General features: G+C 31.5%; 1 protein-coding gene and 1 long non-coding RNA gene across 6 annotated transcripts in view; one reads left to right on the top strand and one right to left on the bottom strand.

The window, feature by feature from the left end:
- LOC143075957 (plexin-A4-like) overlaps window positions 1–19331 on the top strand; it is a 124237-nt gene that overhangs the window by 23466 nt on the left and 81440 nt on the right. For all 4 annotated transcript variants that reach the window (XM_076251577.1, XM_076251570.1, XM_076251560.1 and 1 more), the window contains exon 2: window positions 4794–4900. The gene's annotated coding sequence lies outside the window, so the exon portion shown is untranslated. The remainder of the gene's footprint in view (window positions 1–4793; window positions 4901–19331) is intronic.
- On the bottom strand, window positions 5826–15266 carry LOC143075992 (uncharacterized). Of its 2 annotated transcripts, none has more exons than XR_012978505.1 (2): window positions 15195–15266; window positions 5826–6622 (listed from the first exon to the last, which is right to left on the bottom strand). It is a non-coding gene; the product is annotated as an uncharacterized LOC143075992 (long non-coding RNA). The 2 variants fall into 2 exon arrangements; XR_012978499.1 differs by lacking the exon at window positions 15195–15266 and adding an exon at window positions 10794–11047.

Raw genomic sequence — 19331 nt, forward strand, 5'->3', positions numbered from 1 at the left:
ATTCCTATTTTTACATTAGAAAAAATTATACAACTGCTGTTCATTTTTTATTTCCATTTTTTTCTCATAAACCTAATCGTGATCATCAGATATGACAGTTGTAAATATCAAAGAGAAATGGGATGTTTTATGTGGTTTGATTTCTCATTTTGTATTCCACAGTGGCTGTGATAATAATACTGAAAAAGTAGGCTATTTTGGATTACTTTGATAAATCTTTTTACATTTTAGCATATGTGTTTAGATTCTTAACTGTCTTCTTTAGTGAAAAAGAAATAAAGAGGGGATACCAAGTGGGCGATTAAAACCCTAAATTGATGAAAACCATACAATACATATGGCCTTAGGAAAATTATGCAAGGGCAGTCATACTGCTTGTAAGCTAAAGATTGAGGAAGAAAATTAACCTCTTCAAAAAACAATAGTAGGCTGGTGTTTCATTTGTTTTAAGATTTCTTTTAAATTATTTCAAATACATGTATTCACTGTTTTTTCCCCAGAAAAGATGGTAGACTTTATGACTTTTTGCTGAGCTTTGGTCTGTTAATTTGCTTTTATCTTTAATAATCTTGATTAAGAAATAACATTACAAATGCATACCACTGTTAATAATAGTATTCAGATGTAGTGTGGTTGCCAATGAGAGAACTGTCTATCAAAGACAAACAGGAAAGTACATGAAGAACTAAATGTGTGACCTTCAACATCGAGCAAAACCAATACCACAATGCAAGCTATAATAGGCTTATGGATGACAACTGTAAATTAATACTGGTACTGAGCTCTGAAACCAATTATGGCCTGATTTATTCTAATAATTAAACAGAAAACAAATTATTATTATGGCAGAGACAGCAACCAATGCCAACCACTGGTTAACAGATAGGAAGATGTGGTGTGAGTGCCAATGAGACAGCTCTCCATCCAAATAACAATTTAAAAAAAGCAAACCATTATAGGTCAATGTACGGCATTCAACCAGAGCCTTGGCTCACACCGAACAACAAGCTATAAAGGGCCCCAAAATTACTAGTGTAAAACCATTCAAACGGGAAAACCAATGGTCTAAACAGGCACATACAGATTGTGTAGAGAATTAACATGTTTCTGTCCTAATGCCTTCCACAATGATGTAGCAGCACGTTTAATGAACATGAGAACAGTTAAATAAGCAGACCAGCCAAAAAAAAATTGGAGGTCAACCTACATTTAAGGGTGTGTCAACTACCGCGTACCTTCACCCGTGGTCGTCGAGACCCGTGGAACATATCAAGAATTTGAGTTTTTCCAAATATTTTTTAGTGTTACTTTTGAACTGCTACAAAAGAAATATGTAATAAATTTATCCACAGCTAGGTTGCCTTCTGTCTGCTTACTTGCAATCAGTATCTTGCTGTTGAAGATGTTATCGCACAGTAACTAAGTATTTAGTAATATGGTATTAAAGTTTAAGTAAATCTCTCAAGTCATCTGATAATGATATTGATAGTAAATAATTGCATATGTTTTATATACTTGGGTAAGTAGGTACTTGCAAATTAACATAAGTTGTAGCATGAATCATGTTCTGTCATAGTTTTCATTGATTTATCACAAGTTTGCACTCTATGTTAAGTGTCAGAGCAAAGTGTAGAGTGAAAGAATTCAAGTTTGGTATAAATTTAGTGTGACACCTGTTTCATTTATTCAAGAAGCATATAGCTAACAACATCCACCCTCCCTTCCTTGTCCCTAATGTGCATTAAATATTTTGTACTGGGTATTAGCCAAACAACATTCAATCATATATTAGCCCCTCTCTCTTCAGAAGAAAATAAGGCAAAGGCCATATTTCTCATATAGGGAAACACCCTGTAATAATCTTAAGAGTCTGCTATACATATATATTTTAAACTTAAATGGATACAAGACAAAAAATTAACTTGTTATATGTATAATGAAACCCCCCTTTTATCCCTTGAAATTGAACAATCTGAAACCTGACTGTAGACCATTAAAATGCAATAAAGCGTTCCGAAGTTTTCTTGCAATTTAACAAAACACATCTCTCCCCGTACTTGTCTCAATACAATATATGGTATCTATGAGGTCAATTTTCTAAAGTCATTATTAACTTTTATTGTTAAAAGCTTCCTAATCCCAAGACCCAAAATTTATGAAATAATGTACTGCAACTGCTTAGGTACCGTTTAAGGTCATTGTTATTGAATTTCAAGGTCATTATCAGAATTCATGAAGTAAATTGAAACATTTTTGGTATTTACTGGTTGTGAGTATGTCTGTCTGCTTTTTAAATCCTATGTATCATTTGCCGATCAACAGAATTAGAAAAGAATTTAAAACTTTAATTGATGGCTTTCCAAAATGCAATTACCCAAAGCTTTAAAGTTGATTTAAATATAAAAAAAGAACAGATGATGCATTCATACCTGGAATCAATGATTAGAAAAGTTCACTGACTACTTTCATGATATTCCCAATTTAGCAAACTAATTAGTTTGCATGTGAGAGTGGGGGCATAAAATTCAAGAAAAAAGTTTTTAAAAACAATTTACATTGGCATTATTGTAGAAAAACATGAAACTTGATGTGGAAAACTAATTACTTCTTATAGAAGCCAACATCATAAAATTACATATATAATTGACAGAAAGTCATCAAGTCTTCAATTTTATTAGTGTTGCTTGTTCTCTATATTAATTTTTATGTATCACATCTTTTATAAGTTTCTGTATCCATACTTTTGTAATCCTTATTAACATGCAAACTTCATTAAGTATGTTATTAGAATCAGAAAGTAATTAAAGTTAGCATTATTAACACCCTATAGTGAAAGATCTTTGACTTTGATCTATTAAGAACAGCATCATGCTATTCAGCATTTATTTCATGTCCATCCTAGCATTTGGTGTGGTTTTTATTATACATCCACATGCTTTTCTTATTGAAAATATACAAGTCTGATGAAGATAAAACATGCATAAAACTGCAGGTTCCTAGCAACTGAAAATAGATCAGTATGCATGAGGAAATTTACATCTCTTTTGAAGCTATTTAGATAATATGTATCACAATTGCTTTATATTAATCTTAATAACATCCACTTCCAAAATCAAAGTGAGTAGTAAAATTATATACTGTATTCATCAAAGAATTAAAATGAAATTTTAGACTTGATACTTTTAAGGCTGTATGTATGATCTACTTGAGGGGGCATGATACAAAAAGAGAGGTCAGCTACTTATACTTGAGGTTTCAGTCACAAAAAGAAGAGATGAGTGGACTGATTGGCATGTTCCTGCTGAAATAAATGTTCCCTGGCTTTTATCATTATTATTGAACATACATTCTATGAAATCACAATTACTTGACATCATTTGGAAATTACGAAGAAAAAACACTTTGTTCTCTTTGTTTGATCCTTTCTACATATATCGGTGAGAATTCTCCCACTTGAGTTTCTTCAAAAATAACTAAACCAACTTGCATACCATCTCTTTTATTTTAAATATGAAGATCAAGAAAAATGACCAGATCTATGAATGGGTTTTGGGATGTTCAGTTGTTGTTTCTTACCTTAATTGTAGACAGTTTGTAAGCTGTGTAAGCCACTGTCACATGCAATTATTGCCCACACAATATTATGTTCTTTAAAAGAGTTGGACTTGCAGCCCTTTTTAACCCAGAGAATTTCACATTACTTGCTCTGTGTTGAAGGCGGTACTTTGACCTATAATGGTTTACTTTTTACAAATTGTGACTTGGATTGAAAGTTCTCTTTGGCACCCACACCACATCTTCTTATAATATCTATGACTGTAAATTTAAGTGGTCCATGCAGTTACTGTTGTAGGTCATGGTCCTTTATATAATTCATTGATTTTGGTAACCTAGCAGTATTTATAGGTTCAAGTTCTAAAGTATGAGGACGTGTTGTACAAGTGTCCCCTTAATGTTGGGGAAAGATGTTTCATGTCATAATTGTCAACCTTGATACAATATAGTCTGATATGTGCTGCTTTGTCTTACTCCAGAGTCAGAGTGTCATAATCCTTAATCAAGTACGAATGGAGAGATGTCTCATTGGCACTCATACCACATCTTCTTATTTCTATGAAAGGTGCACTTTAAACTGGATGCTTGAGAAAGTTTGCTATAATGATCATGTTTTCTGATAGTTTGAATTATGATTGAAGGTATGCTTTGTAAGACAACATATGCATTCTTGTTGCTTAACATCAAAGATACATGATGGAAAACATTTCAAGGGAACTGAACTATAGTAAAAGATGTACTATATGTATTACTAAGGATGAAAAAAAATCTGAACACCTCAAATCAAAAAGTATAATGAGACCTTAAACTTGTTTACATGTCTCCACTTAAACCAGCAAAAATAAGGCAATTTGGAACAACTTTTGAAAAGAAGTCGATCACAAACTGAGGAGTGTTCCCATGCAGTATTAGCGATAAACAACAACATATGATATTTCCACATAATTCTCACTCACTCATAACCAATAAAAAATTACTGATAACAAAAGTTTTTATTTTCATAGATCAGCTATTGAAAGAATTCAGGGGGAAATCTCTGGTAAAACAATTACCTCCGGTTACCTAACAGCCTACCTGCCAAAAACCTTTCTGTTCAATGTTCTAATCATTTTAACATGATTATATACAGTGTTTTAGTTAATTAAGGCATAGCAGAGTCCCTATGTCTTATCAGTTGGTTAAATCTTCAGATGAAAAGAGTTTTAAATGATTTCAAAGATTTTTCTTCTTTTAAACAGGTCTACTATGTGGGAAGTTAAGTCATAGGAACTAGTATGTGTAATGATAGTGTAGATGCTTTGTTGATTGGTTAATTACACAGACAATTAACAGGGATTAACGCAAGGTAAGGAAGATTGTTGATTATAGATAGTGATAATATTGTAAGGCATATACTAATGGAGATTGTAGAAGCAAACTAATGGGAATGGAATTGTGTTATGAAGCATTTTTTGATGCTAGGTCTTCAAGTACTATTGTTAACAGTAAAGGTTATTCGTGTTGTTGAGTCGGTATACTTTGCTTGTGATACAAAAATAATATATTGATTTCATAAATTTTTAGAAAAGATTTTGATTTATTTCATTAAAACTAATAGACTGTGCAGAGTCCAACTGTTCATTGAATCATATGCTAGACTATCATTTAATTGTTAAAACCTGCATTTAGCTGACGAAGAAAACTTCATTGTATGGAATGTTTTTCTTTCCATTGGTCTGCATAAATGAGTATCCCTGGTTTTGTGTATCCCCACTTACTCTTTCTGAACTGGCCTGGATTTCATTAGAGCTTCAAGGATCTACAACTATATTTTAAGAAAAAATGGTATTGTATGTTATAGATATTATTAGTCAGCTTAATTACCAATACAGCAGCTACTCAGTACGAAAACATTAAGCAGCTAGTTATCCTGAAAGATCTGAATGTTCTTGACACCACTGAAGCAATAGATTGGTTAGCCATCTTAAAACAAATCTGTCAAAAATATCACAAAATGCAGTGGGATAATCTCTAAAATCAAATTCACAACTCATCAATTCGACAGATTCTCATCAAACTTGATATATTACTCTCCAGACCTCTCCAGATTACCAAACCGATAAAACATGCTTAATTAGTCAAGTCAAGATAGAAATGCAATGAATTGGTTGAATTTATCATTTTAATCATTAAGTTTTTTTTCACTCTCATAGTTTGTAAATGAAATATAGAAATAATATTTTTTTAAATCTCTGGATACTTGCAATCTTCAGTAACACATAATTGTGGTAGTATTTATTGAAACAAATTTGTTCTTTATTGACAAGATTATATACAGTGAATGTTAACTTTTAGTAGTATGGTGAATCTGTGCAGATTTGTTGACATTTAGGGAACAGATTGTACCAGTTTTGTCTTATCGTCTTCACATTCATTTTTAAACTCCAAGAACGTTTAATGTTTCTGGTGTTTGTGAATGATTTTTTTACATTTTAGCAGCTTTCTTGTCTCTATAGTGTAGATTTATTTATATTTGTACAATTTTGTCTGTTTAGATGACATCTCCTGGGAGACTGTTGTGTTCCATACTTTTTCTTAAATTGTGGAAATCAGTAAATATCAACTTGCATCACTAATGCTCAATAAGATGCTCTTTAAATTACATCAATTACTAAGGTCATTACTATTTGTATTTGGATGGTTTTTCTTGTGATTTTAAGCATTGGGACTCGACCATTTGAATATTTGACCTCTACCTTTTTGTAGTAATACCATGTACACTATTTTTGCCTTGGCAATATTGATAGATAATTATGCATCTGAAACAAATTATATATATATATAGATTTTTAGAATTCATTGTTTATTTAATCCTTCTTATAGCCATCTGTCTTTCAAAAAGAGGAAATAAAACACTGTCTAAGCAGTCTCAGAGCTTGCTTTTCCTTCACAGAATTATTGAATTGGCACTATCCATAGCCTTCCATAAATACAGTACAAAGTGCATGCCCTCTATAAACAACTTTCTGGATGAAATACTGTTTACAACACTTCACTTGTATTTGTTTAAACTGTCTGTATCAGCCACCTGAAAATAACCAGGCAATGTAATACAAAATATGATAATAGCCTATGGTTATACTAGTCTACTTCATGTATCATCAAAGACAAAAAGCATGTTTTTGTACATGTAAATTTCTCTGGAAGAATGCACATATTGTTTATGTATTATATAACTGCAAAAAATGATATAAAGGTTCAGAATTTGTTTCTAACGTGTAAACTTGTTATTTTTGCATGAACCACCTGAGGGGTTCATGCTTATATATTGGTGAGTTTTGGATGTGTCTATGGGCCACTCGATATCTCTCGGCCGGAAGTCAGAATAAAATTCTCGGAACGTCTCGAAAGTTTTCGGTCATCTATACAGGTCTTCACAGGTTGTTATCTACGTCTTTGATATGGTCCCTTGATGGCCCTTGACGACGCAATTATATTTGTTTTAAAACGACCACTGTACACTGTGTGTATCTGGGTCAATTATAACGTGGTATTGTCTGTTGTCTCGATAACATGTAAACAAATTATGTTTGAAGATTTAACCACGGGATACTGTGTATTTCATCATAGACTTACGGGATAGAACATTCTGTTTAAAATGTTAATTTTAGATCGGAAAACAGAAAGATAATATTCTTATCAAAAGAATTTAATTCAATCGGAATCAAAGAAATATATAAAAAATATATAATACTTTATTTATGTTTCTGAAGAAACTAACAATGATTGAAATCAGAATATTTTCAGAGTTTCAATTAAGAAATAAGTATTTTATATGACAAGATACTCTGCTTTGGTATTTTTAAATATTCATTTGTATAGGAAACATAAGAATTAAATCCAAATAAATTCTTGCATCCTACAAAAAATGTTTATAAACAATAATCATTATATTTCTACGTTAATTATTTCATACCATTTTAGTATTTAGCCGGGTTTTATGAGTAATTTTTATTTATTTTTTTGTATTATAATATATCCATAAAATGGAAAGTAAAATAAATTTATTAAATATTTAAATTTTAAACGGTCGTGAACAAAAATACTTGTGTGTCTTCAATTCATAAAGCATGATTTTAAATCCTTGCAGCTCATAACAACCGCAAAAATAATTAACAATAATCACAATAAAATTTAATTACAACCATAATGTTGATTATTTTGTACTGTTTTAGTATGGATTTAGAAGTCTTTGCTTATATTTTGTATAGTAATATATTCACATAGTGGAATGTTAGAATTTAAAAGTAGATTCATTCGATAAATAAAATGTCCATCCGTAAATACTTGACGTTCGTGTTTATTGATATTATATATATTCAAAAGAATTTGAAAAAAAATTACTGACCGGAACGTTAGTTTATTATAAAATTTTAATTCAATTTTTGTTTGTTTTTTTTAATAGTTTAACCTTATAGCATCTACATATTTGTACTATGGTACGGTTTTGAAATTTGTATTCATTGTGTTGACCAACTATCCTACACGTCTTGATTCATTCACATTATAGATCACATTTCAAAAGCATACTATCGGTTTGCGTTCTCACAAATTCCTGATAAAATGTCAATGAATCCTGAGTCAAAACATTTAGTGTAGGCCGTTTGACATTCGAATTCAACTATTAGATTAAGATATGTTATGACGCAAATGTGTATTCTTTTCCTGAGCTTTCTATTTACTATTTTGTGCGCTAAAATACTACTTGCATGCAATACTATTAAATTCACTCGTGAAAGCTTATTTTCGTTTTTGTTATCTAAATTCAGGACACGGCAGAAAGAGCTTTACATATGACTTTCAAGCACGATCATTACTAACTGTATTCTAACCTCGAGTTGTTTCTCTTTTGTTTCTTTTTTGAGTCACTGTCCTATTATAAACTTTGACCTTTTCGAAAAGCTAAGGATTGTCTATCCAAGGAATAGATTCCTTAACTTTGTAATGTATTTAGCCTTTTAACTTTTTTCATTCGAGCGTCACTGATGCTTTTTTTGTAGACTTAACTCGTGTCTGGCGTACATCATTTTAATTCTGGTATCTTTTTATATCTACATACCTTTTTATATATTTTTTTTTAAAGTGTGCACAGGTTTATAAACTTCTGAATTAAGAAATTCTTCGGCAAAACTAAGTTTCCCTGTAGAATGTTTGAATTGATTTAAGTAAAATCAGCAAATCCTTAAAGTTTGAGATGTTTTATGAGACCAAAATAAGTCTCTTCATAAGAGGTCCCAATCAATTGCATGCCACAGGTTTCACCGCATACAACATCTAACATGAGTAAAGACAGCTTCAAATACGAGTCGGATATGATAGATAAAATAAATGCATCCTGAATTCCAGATTATAAAGCTAATTGAGTGCATAAAATATTGCGATAGGTTTGTGCAATTTGCATAAGTCATCTGGTTAGTAGGATTGCCAAAGGGTTATAATCGAGAAAAAAAAATATGTGCATTCCCAAGTGATAAATATAATAGTCGAGCTTTAAAATAGCTATTCAAATAGAAGCTGTGAATATATACTTTCAACTGGCTTCTTCTTTTCACAGTCAATTATTTCAATTCAAAAGCAAACACAAATTCAGCAACAATCTTTTGGTGACATGGCAGTCAGCAGTCTTAGGTTCATGTATTGCTTTTCTTTTTTTAAAGAAAGCAACTTGTTTTGAATACAGATATATATGTAAAAGAGTTTTCTTTGACCACCATTGCAGGGGACCATTGTGGTACCCTTGGGATGCACATGAGAGTAACATATGATCCACAATCCTTAATTTGTAATAGTAGTTAAAACCTATAGCAATTAACATTTATGGCCAAATAACTTAATGCAGCTGAAACCATCTGTGGGAAATTAATAAGTTGACATGACTTTAAAGGAATTTGAAGAGATGACACAGTTAATTAGGTTTGCAATACATTGTACAAGTTAATTGGAGCCTTTAAAACTGATCTTTTGGACTGTTTTAATTTCTTTTGATAGAGGTGTAGGTGGACTATGAATGAATGCATTATAATTGTCCTATTAGAATGCTTCAATAGAAATAGTTTAAAGCGGTAGTGACCTTTAGGTTTGTGTGACTAAATGTATCAGTTCATTTTAAAAATGTTGATCATTAAAGGACTATACCTCAGTATAAAGTGGTGTCCAGTGTGAAAACACCAATTGTAAGGTGATAAACTTATATATTCTCTCACTGTTTTGTTCGTAACTGTTTCCACATTACATTATGAACACTGAATAAAATGTACCCTAAAAAATGAATGCTAATCCTTAATGTCACCTTGATTGTATTGAATATTGGACAGTTACAAAATTCCCAAAAGACAAATTTACAATTATATAGAAAGAGTATAAACTAATATGGATCCTCTCTTGGTCTCCCATGATGGTCTTTATCAGTTTTATTTTTCTCATGAATGATGGCTTTTATCAGATCTTCTACCAAAAATGGATTTTTAACCTCCAGAATGATGCTTTAACATTTTAATCCATAATTGCATTAAAGACAACCAAGCAGCTATCCCGATGTCTTTTACAGATTTATTCTTTTGTCATCTGTTGCAGCCATGATTAACGTGATAAATTTGTGGTATTACCAGGGATGATATCAAATTTTAAACATCTGTTGTTCTTTTTATTGTGCTGACATTAAATGCATTGATTTTAAGTCGTTTAAACCTTCATTATGTAGTAAACGCCAGGAGTAATCTGCTTCAATCAAAGGAAAATTTCTATAAATATGAGGTAAGCTTTACTTGTTTGTTTATTTTTAAACACAGACTGCTTCTGTAGAGGGATTATATATGGCTTTCTCACAAGAACTGGATTTATCTAAAAACCTGCTGTTCAAAAGGTCATGAAGCTGAATTACTTTTTTCAAGATCTTTCCAAGAAAATCCATACATATATACATTTGGAATTTGGGGTCCTTTTATAGCTGACTGCTATATGGTTTTGCTCATTGTTGAAGGCCATACAGTGACCTGTAGCTGTTTTGTGGTCATTTGGCCCTTGTGAAGTGTTGTCTTAATTGGCAATCATTCCACATCTTTTCTAAATCTATAAAATGATAAGAAAAATTCAGACCTTTGTTTATACCTGCAGCTATTTTGATTATATACAATTGCTTTGTACTAGGGACACTAAAATACAGAAAAATGTCTGAAAGAAATCATTTAGACTGTACCTACATTTGATTTCCTTTGCTTATATACTTCACAGAAGGAATTATCCTATATCCGAACTTTTGTTATGCTTTCTGAATCCTGCTCTGCCTATTTAAAATACTCTTCATTTGCTAATAGTCTGCAATTCAGATCACCCAAAGCTTTGTGAAGTACTTTATGCAGATTATTTAGTTAGCACAAATGAATGTTTTGTAAGGCTTAATGCAGTTGCACAACATTTGGTTTTTTTTTGTCAGAAAACAGACTTATAAAGTCCTGAAATAACATTATATTCAGATGTCTTAAATAGTTGCTTTAGTTAAAGTGAAAGGTGTCATCTATTGGGCAGGTCTTTATTTGTGTAATGAATTAAATACATTTAGTCTCACACTCAATACATCTTGGAAAAACATTGACACAAAGTCCAATCCCCAAGGCAGAATTATTTTCCCATTAAAACATCTTTATAATTCACTCCCCTTGTGTTGGTTTTGTCAATAAAAACAAATAGTATGAATTGGTCTCTGTGACAATTGATTGAGGGGACAGACATTATTTTCAACTGATTTTGATTCTTTGTTCTAAAAATATATTATATATGCCGTTCTGTCTTGACCATAATAGCCATTGCCTGGAGCTGAAAATAATTTCATTAATATGCGCCCAGATTCAATTACGAGGGGACGTTGTTGATAAATTCATTGTAAGAGCATAAGTAATGTAATATAATACAAAAATGATTATGTTATGGTTTGGAGGTCATCTTTAGGACATAATACACAGGACCACATCAGATAATGACCATACTTGTTTAGAATTGTGATCAGGAAATATAGTGAGTTACTTTGAGATTGACAGTAAGTAGCAATTTATCTTGCTTTTATTTTTTAGCAGGAAATTGTCTTTAATTGACTTGTAGTCTTAAGATGGGTTCAGGCTAACTTTTTTGTTCAAATTTAAGCAAGCATTTTCTTCTTTTCTTGTGAAGGTTAATTGAATTGTTGGGGTTGCAGAACTGTGGGTCAACAAAAAGATTTGGAATCCTTTCTTTATATTCTTAGATAAAATATGAAATATGAACATTTCTTCTATAGTATACGGGGGGGGGGGGGGGGGCAGGAACTTTTTTGGGAGGTTGGGATCAGGTGTTTATAAGCTCAGGATGTCGGGATCCAGGATTTCTTTTTTCAATTTTCGGGATGTTCGGATTTCTTTTTTTTTTTTTAAATTTCGGGACTTCCAAATTTCATGTTTTTATGGCCCAGGATTTTGGGATCTCGGGATCAGGTCAGGACCAATCCTACCCCCCCCCCCCCCTCTCTACTGTGGATTCATTATTATTATTGTTGGATGCCAATTTTGATGGATTTCATTATCAGTGGTTAACCATGATTGAAATGTGTTAAGAAGTACCGGTACAAATTTTCTAATTAGGGTTATTCGAATATCCACAAAAATACTATTTTCCTCAAGCCACATGAATTGTTCCCCCATGAAAATAAAGAAATCCACACTTACAATCATACAAAACATTTTTGTCTTGCAATGCTGCGATATACAGCTGAAAAGGAATTTAAAACATCTTCATTTTTAGACAAATCTGAACATAAATTGAACTGGTCAGGCATTATTGAGAGAAAAATAAAGATAAATTAGATTTTTATTTGAACAGCAAAGGGGATATAATTACACCATCTCCTCTGGAGAACCAGGCAATAGATTTTCATCAATATAAGCAGAATTTAATATCCATTTATAGGGATCTTCTAACATCTTAATGCATTTTTGTGGTAAAATTTCAAATTTTGGTTTGGTATTTCCAAAAATCAATAGTCATAAAAAATTTAAGTTTTCTTTCGTGTTATGACATCATAATTTGTTGAATTTGTTGCATTTTATTTCACCTTGTGGAAATTAATACAGAGAGCAACAAGGTTGTTATGACTTAACATGAACATGTTAAGGGATCGTTTATAATGTCTACTGTTGTTTTGTTAATTGTCCATATTGGGAAAAGCCAACATATCAGTAAAGTACTAGCTGCTGATTCATGGCCGTTAAATGCTGGTTTCTTGTATTCCACAATCAAATGCAGTATATGTATGATGGTAGAAAAAATAAGATTAAGAACTTTAGAAACAGGTAAAAAGCAATGCTCACATCAGGCATTTTGTAACTGTTTCATTGGAGGTACATCAGACCTTTTGGTCACAAAAATTTTACTATGTTTATAGTACTAAATCAATCAGAATACTGGTTTAAGGTAGATCATAAGTATAGACGTTTTAAGACAGAATTTTCTTATAATTTGCCAAAATGAAGATTTTACTATGCTTTTTTCAAAAATTTGATAAAAAGTGTGGGTCATCGTGCTATTTTTCAAGATATTAGTCTTTGAAAATTGCCTAAATTTGGTTAGATTGTTCATGAAAATCCACATTTGTGTGTATAAGAAAAATTCTATGAGATTAAATTTTGAAATTAATTGTGAGAAGATAGGTTTTATTATATGTTTTAAGAAAATAAAAAGAAAAAATGGTGTCACTGAACTTGTTTTCTTGCTACAAGTAAAAATAAAAAAAAAATCCCCATTAGTCCAGTATAATTTTTTTACTAAAAGAGTTATCTTTCATTAAATGGTTCATTTTAAAAAATGATTCTGAAAACAAACGAAAATGATATTTGTTTAAAATTTTGTATAAAACAATATTTCACCAAGTTTTTGTTATATAAATAAACAGTCCAAGTATTAAATTGCAAATCTGTCTCCAAATTTGCAGATTTGGGCAAATAACTAGACCGATTTTGTACTGAGATTGTACAATCCAAGATGGTGGTATACCATAAATCTACCTTAAGTGTTTTGATCACAAGTTTTGTACTCCCAAGAACTGAGATGGTATTTATGTGTCTTGAACAAAAATTACTTATACAGAAGTTAGCCAATTGCATTATTGTAGAAGTTATTTATGCTTGGATAACCTAAGTTTGTGCTTTGAACCAGCAATGATTTATTTTTACATTTTTTATATCTTATATACTTGCTGGATGTCATTTAATGAATTTGACAGGGTATCATGACTCTGAATCAAATTTCTGCCCACTGTTATAACCTCATTTTATGTTGTTCAATAATGTCTGGCTTATAATAGTTTATCTTGGTACATTTGTAAACATTTGAGTTAATATTTGGTATAGAAATAGAAGAGCCATGACACTATTTCAGTATTGAGGAATTATTACAGAAGCAACAGTACAAAATTGATCTATCTGAAAGTAATGTTTAAGAAGAACAGAACCCTTCCAATACATGTTTTTAATGGATGAAACCAATTTCTTTTATAAGTTATTGGATATAACATGAAATACGATATTAATTTAATAGTTCGATAAATAAAAAAAGACTATTAAGTAATATGGCACCATATGTTGGTAAGCCTAGGGGATAACATTTCATTTAACAATGGGGGTTTTAACGAAAAACCAACAATTTTTATCCACAATGCTATATTGGGATCTCGTGAAACCAATAACGATTATAATGCTATCAATGATAATAGTCCTCTGTAGGTCAATAAAACAACAATTTATGATGATTTTACCCTTTTACCATTAATTATTAAAGGAATATATAGAAGTAACCTTAGTACATTGTATTCATGCAATTGCCCAATCGCTTTTTCTAGTATGTATTATATATTACGTGAAGTTGATCAATACACAATCAAACAGAGCTGAATTAATGTTTGCAAAATGCATATAGAGTTAGACAATTCTGAAATATTCCAATATAACCAAAAAAATGTCATGTCAAATTATTAAAAGATTGTTTGAATGTGGACAACTGAACCTTTATCAGTAAATGTCACCTTTGTCCAGAGATTAAAAACATCTTACCACTTAAAGAATTACAGATCATTTTTCTTCAGTTCTATATTTGTCTCAGTTCATTATTTAGTATTGACGGATAGCATTATGGACATAATCTCCTAATTGTCGTCAATTTCACAAATTACTTTGGAGTATCAATCATAATATTTATTGTAAAGAATCAATAATGCAAATGGACGTGTTACAAGGGCATAAAGAAAAATGCAGGAATCCATGGTAATTAAATAATTATCGTCCACTGCACCCCTAAACTAAATGAAATTTACATTTCAGCTTGTCGGATTACTGTCATTAAGGCATGAGAATGCAATTTTAAACCACATTGAAAAGGCTCTTCGGTAATTTTTTTTTTGCCAGTCCAAATCTTAATTGAATAACTTTTCTATAAGGAATTGATTGATTAAGATCTTATGACCTTACATTGACACCATTTTGTCAGCATGTTGCTTAGATGACAGTTCTTTTCTTTGTATCCAATCTTAAAGGTCGATCTGCATCAAGATCAAAACCAAGAATTTCTCCATGGTGACATACCTTGCATCTTTATCATTGGAGACGGGTGTGCTTTATTGTTATGAATTGTGTTCATTGCCGATCTTCCATGGGCTACAAAACAGAGTGATGTTATTTGAAACCATTCATATTTTCTTTTCAACTCCTCTGATGTGTAAAACTTAAATGCATTTTCACAGATAAGATTCATAAAGTTTAAAACTGCATGTGCTTTTAATTTAAACAGTTTTATTCCAAACACAGGTAGACATTTCTTCAATTATAAGTGGATTTTTTTTCTCATACTCACTCACTAAGACAGCTCAAAAAAATTGAAATGTAAACATCAAGAACAATAAAAAGTTTGTATATTTTAATCCTAAACTTGCAAAAAAATACTTGGCACAATATTTAGATTTTGGTATATGATAGGAATATTTGCAACAGGTTTTTGCAGTTATATTAAGCAAAATTAGTGTACTGGAGAAAAGCTATTGCTTCTTATAATTTTGAACGTGGAGTTGTTATTTTTATTTGCAGTAACTGATAAAGAGCTAGTTATAGTGACTTGACGAAGTAGATTGTCTTTTGTCATATGCTAAAGGTAATTTATGAAGATTAGGTGGAATTGAATAATGTCATCTGATGGTGGTAATGTAATAGTAATCTCACAAAATTTTATGTGAGTTGACTGTCAACGATCAGCTGAAATATTTGCTCTTTTAGCTCAAAAGTAACTGTTGACTGATCGATTTTTTACCACCTTCTTGAGAAGTCTTTTGAGCTTCTGTCTGATGATTGTTTCTGTGCCTGCAATAGGCGACCACACTGAACCATTGAGTGACATTTGTGTATACTTGCTAATTGGTACATGTCTGTGATTGTGTTAACCAACAAACAAGTATGTGGTATTTTGTCATATATACAAGCTGTAATGTGAAGATGATGTGTAATTAACTTAAGTTGTCTTCTGAAGCTGTAATGATGCTTCACAAACCATTCAGACATTTTTATAATGACATCTATATTTATGATACCTGTTGCATGTTGTCAGCCAGACTTATTGGAACATGCTTGATGTTAAAGTTACGAAGAAAAATATAGAAATATGCAAAGGGATGCTAAGATTGGGTCTTCAATGCAGCAAGAAACTCCCGCACCCTGAGGCATCCTTCAGCTGGCCCCTAAACAAATATGTATACTAGTTCAGTGATAATGGATGTCATACTAAACTCTGAATTATACACAAGAAACTAAAATTAAAAAATCATACAAGACTTAAAAAAGGCCAGTGGCTCCTGACTAAATGGGACAGGCACAAAAATGCTGCTGGGTTAAACATGTTTTTTGAGATCTCAACCCTCCCCCTATACCTCTAGCTAATGTAGAAAAAACAATGTTCTTCTAGTCAATGGTATTTGGTGTTTGGAATGATTATAGAGTGTAAATTTCTGTCTGGTAGGGTTCTGCTCTTTGGTCAGGTTGATGTCTCTTTGGCAAATTTCCCATTTCCATTCTCAATGTTATTCTCCTGATGTTGACCTCACTTTTATGGTTCATCGGTTATGTTGTGTTTTTCAGGTGGATTAGTCTTCTCAGATACTTAATATGCAAACTATATTTGGTTTATGGAATTGTTGCAAGGTGTACATGCCTGTCTGGCAGTGTTCATTAAAAATGTCCTTGAACCCATTTACATTGATGATTAATAATTTTACATTAATGTGATACTAAATGAACTAAAACCATTATTTTAAAGACTTTAAACATTAATTGAATCATTCAGCTTATATGTTGTTATGAGGCCGACCTGTATTTCAAATATAAAATGTTTTAGTTTAAACATATTTATTTATAGTGGATTGGGAAACAAGTTTTGCAACTTATATTAATCCCTTTCCACTTTGCGGGTGCGAGTGCTGCCTTGTAACGGCTTAAGCCTACTCTTTTTCAAAATCTACAAGGGTGTCTTTAACGTGCAAGAGATATGGCTCTCTCTTAACACGGGTCAGCCATTTATCGTCCCCTTCCGACGGACTAAAATGTCTTCTTGCATTACTGCAGACAATCATGATGTTCGTTTCATTAAAACTTTGGTACATGTATTTGTAATTAACAAGCCTATTTATATTTGATAAATGAATATTTTATAGTGTGGTTATTCAGAAAGAAGACAATATATTGGGAGGAAGGCATTTTTCATTGCTGTTCTTCATCTTGAATCCTGATTTCCATGGTATGTTAGTATTCAGGTATATTATTGTACAATTAAACTATATAAAGTTCAAATAAACCCCACACCTAAAAGTAACTTTAGTAATAAGTTTGTAGCTGCAACACAGTCTCAATTCCTAGAGTGATGCAACAAGTTCACAAAAAATAGACAATGAATCAGGTCATAAGTTTTCTCTGTTGGTTTACATTTGTCATAACTATAGGTTGTATGGGCAATAGATGCTTATTGTTGAGGTGGTACGATCACCTATATAGTTGCTTTGCTTTGATGTCACTTGGTCTCTGTTGGAAAGATTTCTCATTCTCTTAGTTGTATCTAAGTGGTCAAAATGCAATGTTATAATTGCACTCACCTTGTCACTCTTACCAGATAGATAACATGCTTTTTTTTTCATTCGACACAAACATTTTTTATATCAGGCCTAACAGATGTAGTTTGAAAATAGTTGCGTGGTGATATTTGATTTTTTTGTCAACAGATAATCAACATACAATATATAATCAGAAAGCCGTAGAGTATAAACTTTACTTGTTCAATATTTAATCAAAATAATTTTGAAATCTAGTATAGTTATAGTAAAATTCAATATTTTATGGCAGTTCTAGTTTACTTAGTTCAATACAACATTTATAACAATATTTTTTTTTTCACCTATAAATCATTGTGAGACAATGTGTGGTCATAAAATAATCATATATTGATGTCATACAATACACAGAGCCTCTGGTTACAGGTTTATAGTTAATTTTCAATGTATTTTGATACAGTTTTAGATAACATTCAATATATTGGTTATTGTGTGTTATTTCTTAGAGAAGGTTATATAATATTTCTATTAACAAAATTTGTATTTTAGAGAGTTAAAGGACTTGATATTTGAGAGGAATTTAAAAAATAATTCTCGGTCAATTTGTCTGAGTAAGAAAAACAACGTGGGATATGATGGTCAGTTTAGGGTTTAGACTTCACCTGGTTGATGCACAAAACATCAATTAATGTTGAAAAATATTTAGATTTAATTTTGTTTAGTGGATTTGTTGTATTTGTTATGGTTTTATCCACTCACATGGGCGGATCCAGCCATTTTAAAAAGGGGGGTTCCCAACCCAGGACATAGGGGGGGTTCCAACTATATGTCCCCATTCAAATGCATTGATCGGCCAAAAAAAGGGGGGTTCCAACCCTTGGAACCCTCCCCCTGGATCCGCCAATGACTCATCAAGTTTAAACATAATTTTAAGTCTTATAATCAACTGTTGATTTTTAAAAAGCAGGAGCTCTTTTTCACAAAAAAATCCAGCAACAAAAATTGATCGTAGGTTATGTACTGAAATTTTCATGACATATATATTTTTTTCTAGTAATATTTGTTGTAAAATTAGACTCTTAGTCTCCCTTTTATCAATTTGTACTGGCATAATTCTTTTATCATTATTATTATTTCAATGTCCAGAAAGTCTTCTAAAGAAGAAGTTTCTAAGATTGTGATTTTCTTTACTTGGCACTGTAGTTATTATTAATATGAATATGTCAGTTTGTCAGTAATTCTTATTGTTCATTCCGAGACTTATAGCATAACCCTGTCAATGCGGATAACAATTAAAGGAAGAACTTCCTGTTTGAAGCCAAATTTAGTGTTTCTTGTGGTGGAAATACAGCAAATCATCAGAATTATACACATTAACTTAGAATGATTACCATCATTAACTCTCTGTTTTCTGAATGACCCCTTTAGTAAATAAATCACCATAAAAAGGAAATTTCACACTTAACCCCAGAGAGGTCAAGATGATCAGCTATGATAATCTGTTATAATTTGTCGTGCCTTGGGCAAGTGTATTTTACACACACTACCATCTTCCTAGTTGTATGTATTTTGACATTACAGTAAATAACAAACAGTGAAAGGTGTAAATTCTCAGTCATAAGTTAGGATTATTTAC

Source organism: Mytilus galloprovincialis, chromosome 1 (assembly GCF_965363235.1).
Source record: "Mytilus galloprovincialis chromosome 1, xbMytGall1.hap1.1, whole genome shotgun sequence".
Taxonomy (NCBI): Eukaryota; Metazoa; Mollusca; class Bivalvia; order Mytilida; family Mytilidae; genus Mytilus; species Mytilus galloprovincialis.